This window comes from Schistocerca piceifrons, chromosome 1, assembly GCF_021461385.2.
Source record: "Schistocerca piceifrons isolate TAMUIC-IGC-003096 chromosome 1, iqSchPice1.1, whole genome shotgun sequence".
NCBI lineage: Eukaryota > Metazoa > Arthropoda > Insecta > Orthoptera > Acrididae > Schistocerca > Schistocerca piceifrons.
The window spans coordinates 174,771,448-174,788,979 of NC_060138.1; positions in this window are offsets into that span (position 1 = coordinate 174,771,448).

Below are 17,532 nucleotides of genomic sequence, written 5' to 3' on the forward strand. Positions count from 1 at the left end.
TAGTATCCAAAGTGCTGCATCATTCTCTGTTTGCCAACCAATGTAGAAAGCATCCACTGGAACCTCTTGAATTCTGTTAGTGCTGCCTATGTCTAAAGAAAAAGTCTCCCAGAGCATCTAAGACTGTATCAGGCTCAGATGGAACAGGGCACATGTATTTGCACGTCTCATTGTGGGTCAGTAGTTTATTTTACAGTTATTGTGAATGAAGTTTAATGTCTATTGTCACAAACACTGAGCTGTACAAAAAGGATATTTTGTGCACTGTTGTAAATTATGTGTATTGAGAATGATACTGATAGGACTTAAAATTCTAGCTCTTTTCTTTCACATTGGGCATTCCTGCACTATCAACAAAACTAATGCAAAAGGTACAAACAAGTAATGAAGTCAAGTCTTATACTGTGTGGATCCTTTACGAGTATTAGGAAATAAATAATATATCACAAAAAAATCAATGGTTTTACAGCATACGGTTGGGTTTTGGTATAACAAAAAAAGATTCCATTTCTCCCACCACAATTCCATCACCTAACAATATTTCTAAATACCCATCAGCAGATGACAACTCCAAACCTGATGGGAAAAACAAACAGGATCATCCAAGACAGACACCAGAATCAACACTACTGACACAATTACACTGACAGTCTTCTGTTCCATCAGAACATCCAGACACTCCAATCATTTCTGTAAGTTTGCCAATACCTTTGTCAGCCTCTAAACATTTCATAATATTTCCTCATTCACACCATAACCAGATGCCACATGTGTTCTGTCTTCTTTATCCACACTCTCACTGGACTCTACTCAAGGACTGCAAGTTAAGCTACTGTGATTCACTGGTCACCAGTCATAAGTCACCTAAGAACTTCTACTTAGGGACCAGCAATCTCCAGGGTCATCGATATCTTGGATACAGAGTGGCATGTGATTTTAATTGCTGTTCCAACACTCACCAAGGACATTTTCAATGAGGATCACAGGAGGGCAGTTGTCCTCTCCCCTCTGCCATCTCTGGCAAAAACCTTTACAAACTGCCGTGCCCTGAAACAGACAGACATAATACTCCAGAGCTGTAGGACAATTAGCCTCTTTTCACATATGATCAAATTTATGTTAAGAATATAATAGAGGGAAACATTCCACATGGGAAAAATATATCTAAAAACAAAGATGATGTGACTTACCAAACGAAAGTGCTGGCAGGTTGATAGACACACAAACAAACACAAACATACGCACAAACTTCAGTCTTTCGCAACCAACGGTTGTTTCATCAGGAAAGAGGGAAGGAGAGGGAAAGATGAAAGGATGTGGGTTTTAAGGTAGAGGGTAAGGAGTCATTCCAATCCCAGGAGCGGAAAGACTTACCTTAGGGGGAAAAAGGACAAGTATACACTCGCACACACACACATATCCATCCGCACATATACAGGTACAAACAGATCCATCCTTTCGTCTTTCCCTCTCCTTCCCTCTTTCCTGATGAAGCAACCGTTGGTTGCGAAAGCTTGAAGTTTGTGTTTATATTTGTGTTTGTTTGTGTGTCTATCAACCTACCAGCACTTTCGTTTGGTAAGTCACATCATCTTTGTTTTTAGACAAATTTATGTTAAGAATCATAAATAAAAGAATGGAGAAGATAACAAAGGAGAATCTGACTGAGAGCAATTTGGTTTTGGTGGAATACAGCAGAAGAGACTGAATAGGTTTTTGCAGTTTTTGGAGAGAGGTACATTGTAAAGGGAATATAGCCTGTGTTGTTACAAGCTGTAAATGATTGCCTCCTCAAAATAACCTACAGATATGACATACAGACATGGGAAAGGCATTTCATAATGTGGCCTAGGATCAGCTGCCAACTGTTCTGAGGGAAAAGGGAGTGGACTGGAAAACCAATTGACTTGTTGCATTGTATTTCAATCAAAAAGCTTCAGTGAAAGAGAGAAGAGAAAGTACCAGCTGAATAGAACTAGGTAAAGGAGTAAAACAAGGCTGCTGTCTGTGTCCTATCAATTTCAATCTGTAATTAGAAAATATTATTGACCACTGGCCACAAGGTGATAAGGGGATAATAACTGGAGGAAGAAGAATCTGGTGTTTGAGGTCTGCAGACAAAATGGTTCTTCCTGAACAAATGAGAAAGAATTACCTGTACAGGGTGTAGTGGATACTATTGAAGCTAAAGGAAAGGTTTATGGAATGGCGCTAGGAGGGAAAAAAGAGTAGAAATAATGTTGAATGAAAAAATATTAGAACATGTTCACAGCTTTACATATCAAGGAAGCTGGACAGATACTGACTGGAAGAGCAGCACAGGATTTATGTCCAGAATAGCAGTGGCAAAAGTTGTATCTCCTAAGGAAAGAAGTATTTTCTGCAATGAAATAGACAAAGATTTGAGGAAAAGACTAATAATATATTTTGTATGGAGTGTCTTCCTGTATGGTGCTGAAATATTGACATTCACAGAGATAGCTGGAACAAAGCTGGGGGTTTTTGAGATGTGGAGATGGCAGAGAATAGAAGGAATAAGCATAGTGAAAAATGAGGTGGTGTTGAGGAGGTGAGAGATGAAGTGATTTCAGATCCTGGGTGATGTGAAGGACAGCAGTACATACAGCAACATTAAGAAGGAGGAAATGGATGGCAAGAAATGGCAATGCAAAGGGCCTGTTAACATAGTAGAAAACTGATGTTGATGATTGCTTCAAAAAAAGTCACAACATGTAATGTATATTGACTAGCAGCAAGTGTAAGCCATAGCTATTTGTCATTAAATCTTAAAACTATTTAGGCATTCCACAAGAAACTGATGCCATTTGCCCCCACCCCCACCTCTGATTCTACATACCCTCTTGCCACTCACACCATCACTAAGCCAACTACCAGAAAGGGTTTTTCAATTATTTACTCCTACAGGCTTTGAGACCACTGATAAATAATGGTGGTCTAGAAAAGGATAAATTGGTGATAGGGACTCACATGAATTAACATATTATATATCCATTCAGACAATGTGAATCCAGCTATCCATAAAAAATTAAAAGTGCAACAGATACTGCAAGAACTGACACTGCAACAGCAACAGCTGTTGTTACACTCACCATAAAGAACTGATAATTTTTTGGGTTTATTGCTTGTACCACCTACATTTCCTGAGCTCTGCACTGCCAGTTATGAACTCTTATGTGAAATGCCTGGCGCGACACTTTCAAACTCACAAGGCGTGTGAGGCGCATCAGCACCATGCCTTTCTTCTGTCATGGGATAGGCTCACATCTATTTACATTATTGAAGATGCACGTCCCTCAGAAATATACAGAGTCTGCCACAAGATGACTCAGTATTTTTGAAGGAACATCAGTTTCATATTGCCCCATTAATCAATTTTTTCCCTTTGTTAGGTCACCAAATGAACACATTCATCATACAAATATGTAGACAGCAATAGAACTGCAGGTTCTCACCAGAAACAAGAATCAAAATGCAGTAACAAGTTGCAAAACTTCATATAAGGATACTGTGACTGGGGACAAGAAGAACCACTGTGATACTTAATTTTAATAAAATATGTTTACTGATAAATTAGCTATGTTTGTTGACAAATTAACTTCATTGGCTGGTTTTTATACATTAAATTTTGAAAAAATGTTGTACAAAAGGCATACATTTCTGTTTTTTATTTATTAGAGTATCTAATACGTATACTAGTAACCTTGGTTCTTGTCAACACATTACCATTCCAGCAGTGTGTGTTACTTAACACTTGTTTGTCCTGAGAACTAACTATTATTCATCTGTAGAACCGTGCATTAAAACTAACCTCTTTCTAACATTACAGAAAAACCAATAATAATAGTAATAATAATAATAATAATAATAATAATAATAATAAGAGGAACTTAATAACAGTAAAAAGTGAGAGAGAGGGAATAGAAACAAGAATGGAAACAAAGAAGAAAAGAAATTTTTCACTATTACAAAAATATTTGGAGTAGGCACTAAGAACAATGTACGTTGTGAGTAATCAAGTTATTTCAGTGTCTAGAGTACTCTATACAAGGTTTCCTTTTCACACTAACTTTAACTTTTGGAGCCTAATGACTTCAAAACTAGGTTTCAGAAAAAATCAAACAATGTAAAATCCAGGATGGAGTAATGACAATGTTATGAAAAGAGTAGATTGCTACTCAACATTCAGTGAACATGCTGGGTCACAGATAAGCACAACAAAAAGACTGCTAAACAAGTAAGCTTTCAGTCACAAGGCTTTCCTCTAAGTTAGACAATACACACAGTCATACAAACGCAACTCACACAAACATTCATGTAAAGAAAAACACACACACACATATATGACCACTGTCCCTGGCTTCATATGGGAAATGAAGACAAGCTCACAGCCTGCTATACCACTTCTCTGTCCATTAGTATCTTGGTTCAAAGTCATTCCCTCCTCCATGACAAATCACATACTCCTACTATGGGTATGCAATAAATGGTCTATATGCTGTCTTTAGGCTGCCTGTGATAACCCTGAAGCTAATTCATTCAACAAGCCATTATTCAAGTGGTTACTAGCCGGACCTGTAGATAGAAATACCCTGATGCTGCTGTATGCCTTCTGCTGTCAGGGCTCACAAACTGGAAAATCCAGTAGAACTTGGTTATGTGCAGCTTAGCTCCACAGCCACAACTGGGTTGCTTTTTCTCCTGAATTCTGTATGTATAATCCAGATATGGATCATGTCCTGTCAGATAGAGTACAAGTGCAGAATTTGGGAACAAACTATACGTCTGCCTCCCTGTGGCAGAAGAGACCCATCTCTCTTCACATAAAGCCATAGTTTGACCTTTGATGGAGATGCAAGTATTTTCATAAGCCCCAAATTTTTCATTAATTTTATGTCACATTTTGTTTCATCATCCAGAAGATGGCAGCTCTTAGTCTGACAAGCAGATCAAAAGGTAGGCTCCCAATCTTTACTTACAAGATGTGTGTTGAAGTTCTGTCAAATGCACCTGAGCAATGCAATATAGCTGCACACGGCACCTCCACCATAGACAGTGTCTCAGTCACCAGCTCATGCTTTGCACTTACATTGTCATACCATAATCCATTATGACCACTAGTATCACTTCACATTAGGTATGATAATTTTTTAGAGGTAGTCTTTTATATAGCATTTCTTCAAACATTGTGCCAAAAACATTTATAGGCTTATGAGTTTATAAAATTTTACATGGGTAGGGTCTTCAGTCTCCCCCTTTATCAGGGTTGTGACTTCAGATTTTCATGCATCTGCAAATTTTCCTTCAGAAAGATACACACTGATCTGCCCACTCAATGAGGATGCAAAGACTGTACCTAAACATTTTAATATTTCAGCAGAAATGCCATCTGGATCTGGTGCCTTATTATTTTTCAATGTGCCGAGGATCTCTGGAATCTCTGTGTTATCAAATGGTTTAACAGCATGATTGTTCTTGTACTGCCCAGTCAGTTGTTTTCCCAGCATTTTGTGATGATCAATGTCTGTTATATGGCAATAGTATCATTGGTAGTGTTTAGGCCCATTCCTGCCAGCCAGTAGTCTAAAAACAATCTAAGAATGACTTGAACTTGTGGGTCACCAGTTTGTATGGCATCTCCCACACTTTAAACTGCACTTACTCACATATATATTGATCATACTTGGTCAGTTGAGTTCACATAATTTGACTCTATAAATATGTTTCAGTTTGTGGTAATTAGCAAGCAGTACTACCTTTTTACTTGGATAAAGACTTCTGTGCAGACCCCACTCCTCAGCTGAGTAAGCTCTATGCTCCAGTGGGTACCCTCTGGAGTGATGACTCTCCTACCACACAGAACTGCAACGTTAAAAGTTTTTTTTAATAAGTTCTGGTCTAAGTCTGAATAAGGTAAAATCAAGAGGATATTCTTTAACTGACCTGCTTTGAGAAGTATGAATGATACAATGAAAGACTTTTGTGGGAACCAATGATAGAAATTAGTATACATGAGCAGACCCTTTGATGGGATGACCACAATAGATACTCTTAAAAGAAGTTTTCCAGAAAGGTTATAGTGGAATTTAGTTCATGGACCAGACATATCACTTGATCAGTTACTAAAGTATGCGGACAAAATAGATAGAGCTACAGAAAGGAATATTTCAGAACTTTGGTAATTAAAATCATCATAATGGGGATTGTAATTCCGGTTATCAAGGGGAGATTTCTAGAAGAAGGTATAATGGACAGCACAGGGATGAAAATCAGGATCGCAGGGTAAGAGAATATAACAGCAATGGAAGAGGTGGAAAATGGGATTGGAATGGTGATAATATAATTGGATAATGGTATGGGGGGAAATAAGTGGAGGCAGGATAGTAGAGGGAATTGACTGGAAAACTCTAGACCACATCAATGAGTGTCCACAATTTTGGGCAAACTTTTACCAAAACCAATTGGGCAGAACAGTTATGTAAAACAGACAGATTAGGTTCAATGAGTATCAGATAAATCATATTAGTTTTGATAAAAAGTTTTGAGATACCATGAGAAACAGTAACCCATCATGAAATAAGAGTTCTGAGAAACAAGTAGAGGATCCAGATTTGGGAGTAGAGGGTATAAGAGACTTTTACAGCCCAGCTGAGAATAAGGTACAAAATAGTCATGAAGAGTGTGACGAGTGCATTGGTTCTGAAATGGGTAGGCTGCTTGGAACAGAGGATGATAAAACAAGGTGAACATTAGTACTGGGTCACAAGAAGATATAATGTGATGCAAGAGTGGGGGGACAAGTTGGAAGTAATGATGGTGATGAAAACTTTAATGAAGGCAATTACATAAAAAATACTATTGTGGAGGGAAGATGAGCTGAAGAGCCAAAAGTGAGTATAGAATGTTTATTGAAATAAACAAAAACGAAATTAAGTTATGATAATATTTTTATTAGTGAAATGAAAAGATGTAGTGATTGATGAAATTACATCTGAAAACCAGTTGTTACCTGCCTATGCTGACCAATCCATAGTTACTGGAAGTGACTGGCAATAAATTAGAAATTTCATGTACCCTTTTAAAGCAAAGGGGAGAAGATTTTTTTGGGATAAATTTGAGAATCATATTGACAGAGAACTATTCTGTAGCCAACTAGCAAAAATCAATAGAACCCTATACCCAAACTGGTGGAATGCTTTAAAAAGAAAACTGAATGAAAAATGTATAACTAATAGTGATCTGTTTTGTGTTCAACCTATACCTCAAATTAAAACTAGGAAAGGGATGGGACTGACAGATATTTTAAAGACATTGAAAGTGATTTGTTACATGATGTTTCTGAAGACGAGGAAAATGAGAATGAATTAGGTTGTCTTTACATTAAAAACAGACTAGATCAGTGGGAAGGTAATTGCCTAAATAATTAAGGGAGTCCCATCTGTGGAATTTCAGGGAACTTCAGGGATAAAATCAGGACTGGTAAAGACTTTTGGAAAATGCCCATAATAGGAGTGAAAGTAGAGGAGTTACTTGGAAATGGAGTAAAGTATTAAAAAATCAAGAGGAGACATTTTTCATTCATGTAGGTAAACATAGTGATCCTGTTTTTAAGAAGGAAATAGCAGAAAGACAATTACAGAAAATAAACAATGGGAGTCAAATAAATACTTAAGATACAGAAATTATTGGAAGAATAAAGAATTTTCACTTAAAAAAGGTATGTATCTCACAGAATTCTTGCTCTCTTGTTATAAATATATAGCTTTTCATACAACATGGAAATTTTTTCCCACAATTTGAAAGTCGTACAGTCCACTATTGGACAATGGAAAACTTGATATCTGTACTTGAGATAAGAACTGACACAGGAATGGTTTAAATAAAACAACTATAATGGTAAGATGAAGTGATGATAATGAGGATGTAGCTGACTATAAATAATTGATAACAAAAACATAAATCAAGGGAATAATCAACTAAGTAATGTTTGGATAAAACTTCAAGTAACACTTGTCACTTTGGTTGGAAAACTAGGTGAGTCAAGAACATGAAGGGGTACTGAAGGAAGGTAGAATGAGAGATCTAAACCAATGTAACACTCTTTACTGTTGTTTCAAAAGACCTCCTGACTCACAGTTGTTAGTAGTCAAGTTGGTAAGGGTTGCAGAAAATGGTGAAACACCACACTATAATGAAAAACAGTGGATTATTCACTCACAAGTAATTAAAACACTTTTGTAAAAATTTTGTAAATATATTACTTTGCCATTATCAACCTAGAGAATGTGAAATTGCTGATGTCACCAGGCTTTCACACTAAAAATTTATTTGAAAACTTTTTAACAATAGAAATTAATGTAAAAGAAGAAACTATAGTTAATAGGACCACACAGTCTCCTGCAACTTTGTGCACGATATTGTGTGGGATTGGGGGAGGGGGTTGTAGTGAGTCTACACCTGTGTAATTATGTAGTATAGTGGATGGTGAGGATGGTGGTGTGGCTGTAACAAATGTGCAACATGACACACTTTTCATTCTTATAGTATTTCTATCACTGGCAAAGTAGACCATCTCAGTGTGGATTTACTGACTTATTTTGAGGTTTTAGTACCCATATTTCTTATGTCATGTTTATTCATCTTCTTTTATTCTGAAAGCTGATGTTTTTGTGTTACCAGGATGAAACCTGACAACACTCACACATGACTAATTATGTTTCCATTGCCAGTTATCAGTAGAGAATTTTGATCATATCAATATATAAAGCTGTTAAAAAATCATTGTAATTCATTGTTTTGAAAACTAACTGACTATTCAAACTTGAGCAAAATGCAATTATTAATCAATGTAAGCTAGTCTACTTATATTTCATCTGTGAACAAATATTGATATGATCTGTCAGTCTAAGACTTTTGTATCTTTGGTATGAGTTGGTAGTGACCTGTGGAGGACAGAGGTCATTTTGTAACAGCACTGATGATGGGACGTGGGGAGGCAAGACTGTATCTTGTCTCCACTGCATCCATGTGAAATATATCGTTGATGTGCGAAGAAAAGTGAAAAACTGAACTTTGCTTATTTAAGAGTGAGGGAATATACACTACAGTGGTTTCAATTGGTGTTTCAGTTTGAAGGAATTTCATTTATACCTGATTTCATTATTTTCAGTACACAACAGAATTACGTTATTAATGATTTTGTTGGTCCATGGAGTTATTACTGAAAATTGAAACCAGGAAGAAGATTAATATATTCTTCTTAAAAATTTTCAAGATCTGTGCATCCTCTTGATGAAATCATACTCCATTGGTCTGTAAAGAGCAACAATGTGTGCACAGACAGAAATGTGACTGTTCTTTTATTATGATAGTTGACTGTTCTTTTATTATGATAGTTATTGAACAATATTTTAATTATACGGCAAGACAATGTTGTTTAGACCCCTTTAAAAAGCACACTGGTTGCACTGAAACCCTGCAGATGGTGTACAACTGATACAAAGCTGTCATGTGAATCTTGACTGCTGATGTAAACCGAATCAGTGATATGGTGTGTAGGTGCCAAATAGTTGTACAGAATTTGCGCAGTAGGCAATCGATGTGGAGACATGAGAGAGTAGTATAAAGAAGTTGTTGTTTTGACATCCCCATGATCACACTGTGAATGAAGTTGCCCAGTTTATTGGTGTAGCAATGCCAACTGCCCAACAATTATATGATGAATGGTGTCTCACTCTAAGTAGTGTTACAGAGTTAACAACAGTGTTCATAAATAGATCTTCACTGACAGGGAATGAAAATGAGTGTCGGACCTTCTCAATGGTAAACAGTTTGAAATGTGGCAGGAATTGCTGTTGTCAGTGAATGTAGGCCCATCTCACTCAATTTAAAGTGAACTGCATGCAATGGACATGTAATGTTACATTGTGTGTATAATATGCATGAGGTACACAGGTCCACTTGAGTGTACTTTTTATTTTGCTTAAAGACATATAAGAAAAATAAAATTGCACACACAGAAGCCATTAAATGGACTGACTGTCAAAGATAGCATTTGTGATCTCAGTCGACCAACAGCAATGTTCTTTGTATTCATGGAGTCCCTCTCATAGTGTGGAGCTGGAGCACTGTGAGGGAAGGTCAGTGGAGTGTGGGTGCATCAAGGTAATGTGGAGATGGTATGGTTGTCTGTGCACTGTTTGGTAGTCTGAATATTCCCCTTGATGAGGAGTTCATTGTCAGTCAAATTGATGTTGTGGTGTTCAGGGAGGAAATCATGGACATCAAGTTGCAACTCAAAAATCAGAGGTACATTGATGGTATTGGGAGAATCATCAGGTGAAGTAGTTGGTTGAGCTTGGCAGGAATTCTTGTCTCATAAAGCTTCTTGCAGTGTCCAAGATGGCTTAAGATAGTGATGATAGTGAGAGATGAAATAGTGAAGGCAACAGAGGATCAAGTAGGTAAAAAGACTAGGGCTAGTAGAAATTCTTGGTTAACAGAAGAAATATTGAATTTAATTGATGAAAGGAGAAAATATAAAAATGCAGTAAATGAATCAGGAAAAAAGGAATACAAATGTCTCAAAAATGAGATCAACATGAAGTGCAAAATGGCTAAGCAGGGATCGTGGCTAGAGGATAAATGTAAGGATGTAGAGGCATATATCACTAGGGGGTAACACAGATACTGCCTACAGGAAAATTAGAGAGATCTTTGGAGAAAAGAGAACCACTTGTATGAATATCAAGAGTTCAGATGGAAAACCAGTACTAAGCAAAGAAGAGACAGCACAAATATGGAAGGAGTATATAGAGGGTCTATACAAGAGTGATGTACTTGAGGGGAATGTTATGGAGATGGATGAGGATGTAAATGAAGATGAAATGGGAGATATGATACTGTGTGAAGAGTTTGACAGAGCACTGAATGACCTAAGTTGAAACAAGGCCCCAGGAATAGTCAACATTCCATTAAAACTACTGATAGCCTAGGGAGAGCTTGCCATGTCAAAACTTCCATCTGGTGAGCAAGATGTATGAGACAGGTGAAATACCCTCAGACTTCAAGAAGAATATAATAATTCCAATCCCAAAGAAAGCAGGTGTTGACAGGTGTGAAAATTACCGAACTATCAGTTTAATAAGTCAGCTGCAAAATATTAACATGAATTCTTTACAGACGAATGGAAAAACTGATAGAAGCTGACATTGGGGAAGATCAGTTTGGATTCTGTAGAAATGTTGGGACACATGAAGCAATACTGACCCTACGACTTATCTTAGAAGAAAGATTAAGGAAAAGCAAACCTATGTTTCTAGCTTATGTAGACTCAGAGAAAGCTTTTGACAATGTTGCCTGGAATACTCTCTTTCAAATTCTGAAGGTGGCAAGGAGTCAAATACAGGGAGCGAAAGACTATTTACAATTTGTACAGAAACCAGATGGCAGTTATAAGAGTCAAGGGGCATGAAAGGGAAGCAGTGGTTGGGAAGGAAGTGAGACAGGGTTGTAGCCTATCCCCAATGTTAATCAATTTGTATATTGAGCATGCAGTAAAGGAAGTAAAAGAGAAATTAGGAGTAGGAATTAAAATCCATGGAGAAGAAATAAAAACTTTGAGGTTCGCCGATGACATTGTTTTTCTGTCACAGACAGCAAAGGATCTGGAAGAGCAGCTGAACAGAATGGACAATGTCTTGAAAGGAGGATATAAGATGAACAACAACAAAAGCAAAAAGAGGATAATGGAATGTAGTCAAAGTAAATCAGATGATGCTGAGGGAATTAGGTTAGGAAATGAGACACATAAAGTATCAGGTGAGGTTTGCTATTTGGGGAGCAAAATAACTGATGATGGTCAAAGTAGACAGGATATAAAATGTAGATTCACTATGGCAAGGAAAGCATTTCTGAAGAAGAGAAATATGTTAACATCGAGTATAGATTTAAGTGTCAGGAAGTCTTTTCTAAAAGTATTTGTATGGAGTGCAGCGATGTATGGAAGTGAAACATGGATGATAAATAGTTTGGACAAGAAGAGAATAGAAGCTTTCAAAATGTGGTGCTACAGAAGAATGCTGAAGATTAGATGAGTAGATCATGTAACTGATGAGGAGGTACTGAATAGAATTGGGGAGAAGAGGAATTTGTGGTACAACTTGACTAGAAGAAGGGATCAGTTGGTAGGACATGTTCTGAGGCATCAAGAAATCGCCATTTTAATAATGGAGAGCAGCGTGGAGGGTAAAAATAATAGAGGTACAGCAAGAGATGAATACACTAAACAGATTCAGAAGGATGTAGGTTGCAGTAGGTACTTGGAGATGAAGCTTGATCAGGATAGAGTAGCATGGAGAGCTGCATCAAACCAGTCTCTGGACTGAAGACCACAACAACAACAACAACAACAATTGCTATGGAATGGAAATTTGAACAGTAGTCCATCAATAAAAAGCTGCCAAGTCTGAGTGTCTTTCTTAAGGCAGTATAGCAAAAATGTAGATTCAAACAAGCCAAAAGCCATGGTAATAGCCATTTCATGAGTATTGTATGGTCACATGGAGATTTGCAGGTATGCTATGTTGCAGATAATGACTCCAAACACAGAGGCTTTCACCAAAGAAAGAATTTAATCCTGGATGTTCAGTACAGTGTGAGCATTGAGAAATCTTTAATCATTACACAACCTGATAGATTCATCTTTTTGGGGAATCAATTTGATGGGTGAATGCAGGAACTGCTGGATGGATGTATGAAACTGGCTTGAAGGAATTCGTCTACCAATATCTTTATGGCACAGTAAATCCGGTGGTAGTGTGGACAGTCTGTGACACTCAGGGGGACCAGGCACAGTGATAATCTTATAAACTGTTCCATTTTTAAAGGTGCAGTGCACAAAACAGTCTTACGAAGAAGGGGTCAGTGACACCTTAGGGTTGGATGAATGAAAAGTGCTGTACTGACTTTTGCATCAATAGATGGATACAGTACTGTGCATGTGTCCACAGACACGGAAGGGAGAGTCAGCATAATCTGGAGAGGGCAATGTGACAGTGGGATCAAGTGGAGGTGAATGACATAGCTGGAGGTGGTGCTACCGTGTCACACAGAGTTCCTTCTCGACATCAAGAATTCTGTGACAGATAGTGTCATCGTTATGTTGCAAGCAGAAGTTCATTATGTGCATGTTGAAATAAAGCTGTTGTATTGCTGTATGTTGTCAGTGGTGTGGAGGTAGTCCTGAAAGAACCAATGGTCATTTGATGTTTCCATGAGTGGTGGGAGCTGCTGTATAAAGTGGGCTGAGCGGGTGTGCGTGATGACACCTGTGGCAGGATGGCCACTAGCCATGCAAGTCAGCATGCTGCCACACAGGTCAGGGACAAAAAGAAAGTAATAGGGAAGCCTGTGCTGTATACTGACTCACCTGCATCCATAAATAAAAATGTTCAGGTGAAAACGTTGTTAAAATTGAGGTCCACACTGTAGGTCTGAGATACAGAAATTCGGATTATTGAGTCATTTCCTGCACAGAGCTGGATGGATGAACCTGCTGAGGTCAGGCATGATGAAGAAGGCACTGAAATACAGACTTCCGTGCCAGAGTCAATGAGGTAATGTTGGTCACTGATGCAATTGAGTAAAAAGAATCTGTTGTCATGATGAGAGTGAGGTAGATGAAAACTATTGTCAACATTGCACATGTCTAGGTGATTTAGATATCTTGCACAGTTCTGTGCACACCCTGAAAACTGTGCATTGAGTTTGGTAACTCATATGTTGAACAGTAGCTGTGAGTAGATTTACCAAATGGTGTGGCACCAGCAGAACCAATTCCGTGCAGATTCAGGTGCAGCGTGTTTGGCAGGGCTTTGTGCAGGAGTGGTTGTGATGCAATATTTGGATGGGTGGGGGTTTATTGTGATGGCATGAAGGTCATCAGTCTGATCAGGTGTGAAGGTAACCACTCCGGATAGATGTGGCGACATCAGGGTCAGTGGAAGTCGGATGAGATTGGCTTGGATCAAGGTAGGTGCTCCCACTGCAGCTGCAAGTTGCAGTCAACATATGGTTGTCAGCATTTTTAATATATTGTTGATCAAATGATGGAATATATTCTATCCACAACTTTCAGTCATACATCTAATGGCTCTTGCTCAAGGGCCACCATAGCCAGTTGCACTTATGTGAACAGCTTGATGACCCGTAATGTCCATAGAGTGTGACCAAGTATGAGGTGTAAATCAATTTGAGCACATAATTGACACTGTAATTCCAGGAGCACGTGAGGTGGTGGAAGAGTGCTGTTTCTACAGCATCATATTTATTGTCGGTGGATATTATCTGTGTGTTCATCCAGGAAACTAAGCAGTGTGACAGATTTCAAATTATCACTGGTGCCATCATTTGAAGCAAAACTTCTGTCTACAATGGAAAACGACAGGGTTGGTTTATCTAGCTGAAAAGCTGGCAGGTTAAGATGAGTTCCTGGTCCAGAGGGTTGCCACAGAGACATCAGTAGAGGAAGAATGGCTAAGTCATTACACATTGAATGTAACTCGAATGTATTTGGGGTGGACAAATCAGAAGACAGTGTAGCTGGCTGAATGTCACCCAGAGCAAATGAATCCATGCATGGGATGGATGACTCCTTGGTGAAAGCTAGCAAATGTGAATCCAAATGGTTAGAGTTATGTGCCTGAGAGGTAGCCTGATTTGTGAACAAAACAGAGTCCCTTGCAAAACCACACAATATGTTGTCTGACACACTCCATTGTTCTGCATCATTGTTCATTGTCATGAAAACAACTTTTGATGACTTGAGATAACTGAAAGGTCATGTCCATAACTCCAGGTACCACAGCATGAGAACTGCTGTTCAGAAACATGGACTGTGCAATATAATGTGGATATAGTAAGAAACATTGTAGTCACGCATAACTTTAGAAGTCCAGAATGAAGCATGAAAACAGTCACTGTATGTCACTGTTGTAGCGCTACACTATGTGGGTAACATGTAGGAGGTATAATAATACTGGATGGGTCTGAAAGAGCACACTTTTTATTTTGCTTAAGGCTGTACAAGCCACTTAAACTGCACTCACAGAAGCTATTAAGTGGCTTGACTGTCAAAGATCACGCACATGCTCCCGGTCAACAGCCAGCGATTTTCTTTGCAACTGCAGCATTCCCACAGATATTTGGAGTTGGGTACATGGGAAAGGGTCGTTAATCAAAATGGCACAAGCACAATGGGCCAAAAAACACAGAATGTAGATTGCCTGAATGAAAGGGTGTAATTAAGAGTGCAATGTTTCTCATTTTTCTGCTTTTCAAATAATACAAGGTGCTGATTGGACTGATGGCACAATGAAGCATTTCACCTTCATTCTGTGGAGGGTACTGTTTAGCCCTGAGATGGTTCTGTTATGTTTAGGAGGTATTTTTAACACAGTTACTTGACCTCACTCATTCAGGTTACTGTTTACATGCATCAGCATAATTGCTTCAACATTATTGATGGCAAGTGTTGTCCTTTCTTCTACATCTTCATGATGAGAGTGCCACAAACATTTCCAACTTCTAAGATGATGACAGCCATGTTCACAGTACTGCACACATCTGTTCATACAAACAGTTTCCATGTGGCACCTTTTATGGCTCGCTAAATCACTCTGTCTGTGTCTATTTGGAACAGCTGGTGAAATCTACCAAAGAGTGGCCAGGGCTAGATATGGCATATTTGAAGAAACCTGTGGATTCTCTTCCTCACCGAACTGAGATCATTATCAAGACTAAAAACAGTCTTGGGTGTTGTTGTTATGATGTCTCCTGCAGGTGACAAATGTTTCATCTGATGTGCTTACTTCTTTTCTTTCAAGACTTCCCTGCATCCATGAGCAGTAACAAACAAATGTCTTTGTCATGGAGGCTCCACTGACCTTTGTGTAATAAGAAGCAATTGAGTTACTGACAGTTGGTGTATTAGAGAGAGGAGCTCCTGGGAGAGCTGAAAAATTAAGCAAATTCCAGTGTTACATTGTTGATTTTCTTTATTTAAACTTATGACTTAATGCCTGAATATGTTTCTTATATTTCATTTGATCTGTTTCTACTATCGTGTTATAATTTCATGTATTGACTCATTCTATGAGCATGGAGACTTCTCCTTAATTTGGTCCCATGGAACAATAAATAAATAAAAATAAATGTTGCCTTGAGAAAGGAGCTAGATGTTATATCATGCAACTGGGATACTAATAATAGTTTTATTCATTTGTATATCTCTTTTACAAGGATATTAGACGTATTTTGGTATTACAGTTTAAAAAACAAAAGTACCATAATTCATATATATGAAGGCATTTATATACTTACAGGTGTAATATGACAAGGATAGAACAGAGAGTCAGTTACGGCCTTATAGCAGGAACCATCTCTGTACTTGCCTGACGTAATTTGGGGAAACCATGGAGAACTGTAACCAGAACGTCCGGATGAAGATTGGAGGTTCCACCCTCCTGAATATAAGGCCAGTCTATTCAAATCAGTGCTGTCCCATCAGATTTATCCCTAGTTTTACAATACTGCCTTACAGAGAAGTTATTTAATAATGTATAAAGATACTGCTATACTGATCATTCATTTCTAACTTCCAGTCACTGTTCATATCACAACACTAAACACACTATCAGCTGATGTCACAGCTATAACAATGATGTCAGTTCCCATGTTGGGTACCGCAACTTCCACTTTATAGCCTGAAAAACTGAGTTAGCATCCCTCTATAATGAGTGAGATGTTGCACAAACTGACCTGTCAATTATGTCCCAGAAGTGTTCGATGGGATTCATGTCGGGCTATATGGGTGGCCAGCTCATTAGCTCAAATTGTCCAGGAATGTTCTTCAAACCAAATGCAAATGGTTGTGGCCTGGCGAAGTGGTCTATTGTTGTCCGTAAAAATGAAGTCCGAGAATGGCTGAAAATGATCTCCAAGTAGCCAAACGTAACTATTTGCAGTCAATGGTCGGTTCATTTGGACCAGAGGAACCAGTGCATTTTGCATAAAACACAGCCCACACCTTTATGAAGAACCACCAGCTTGCACAATGCCTTGTTAACAACTTGGATCTATGGTATTGTGTGGTTTGTGCCACACTCGAACCATATCTTCAGCTCTTAGCAAGTGAAATTGGCACTCATATGACCATGCCACAGTTTTCCAGTCGTTGGGGTCCAACCAATAAGGTCATGAACCCAAGAGAAGCGCTGCAGGTGATGTCATGCTGCTATGGACCTTGTAGTGAGGAGGAGTTGGTGCTTTTTGGTTTATTTGGCACCTGACTTGTATCATTTCAGTCCTTTCTCTTTTCTGTTGCACAGAAACATGCGTTAAACCATGGCCTATTGTTCACAAGACAAAAATAACACTCTAAGGGGAAAAAAACGGTGCACCACTAAGAAATTATCCACACGTGATGAAAATCAGTAGACACGATGCACATGTGCA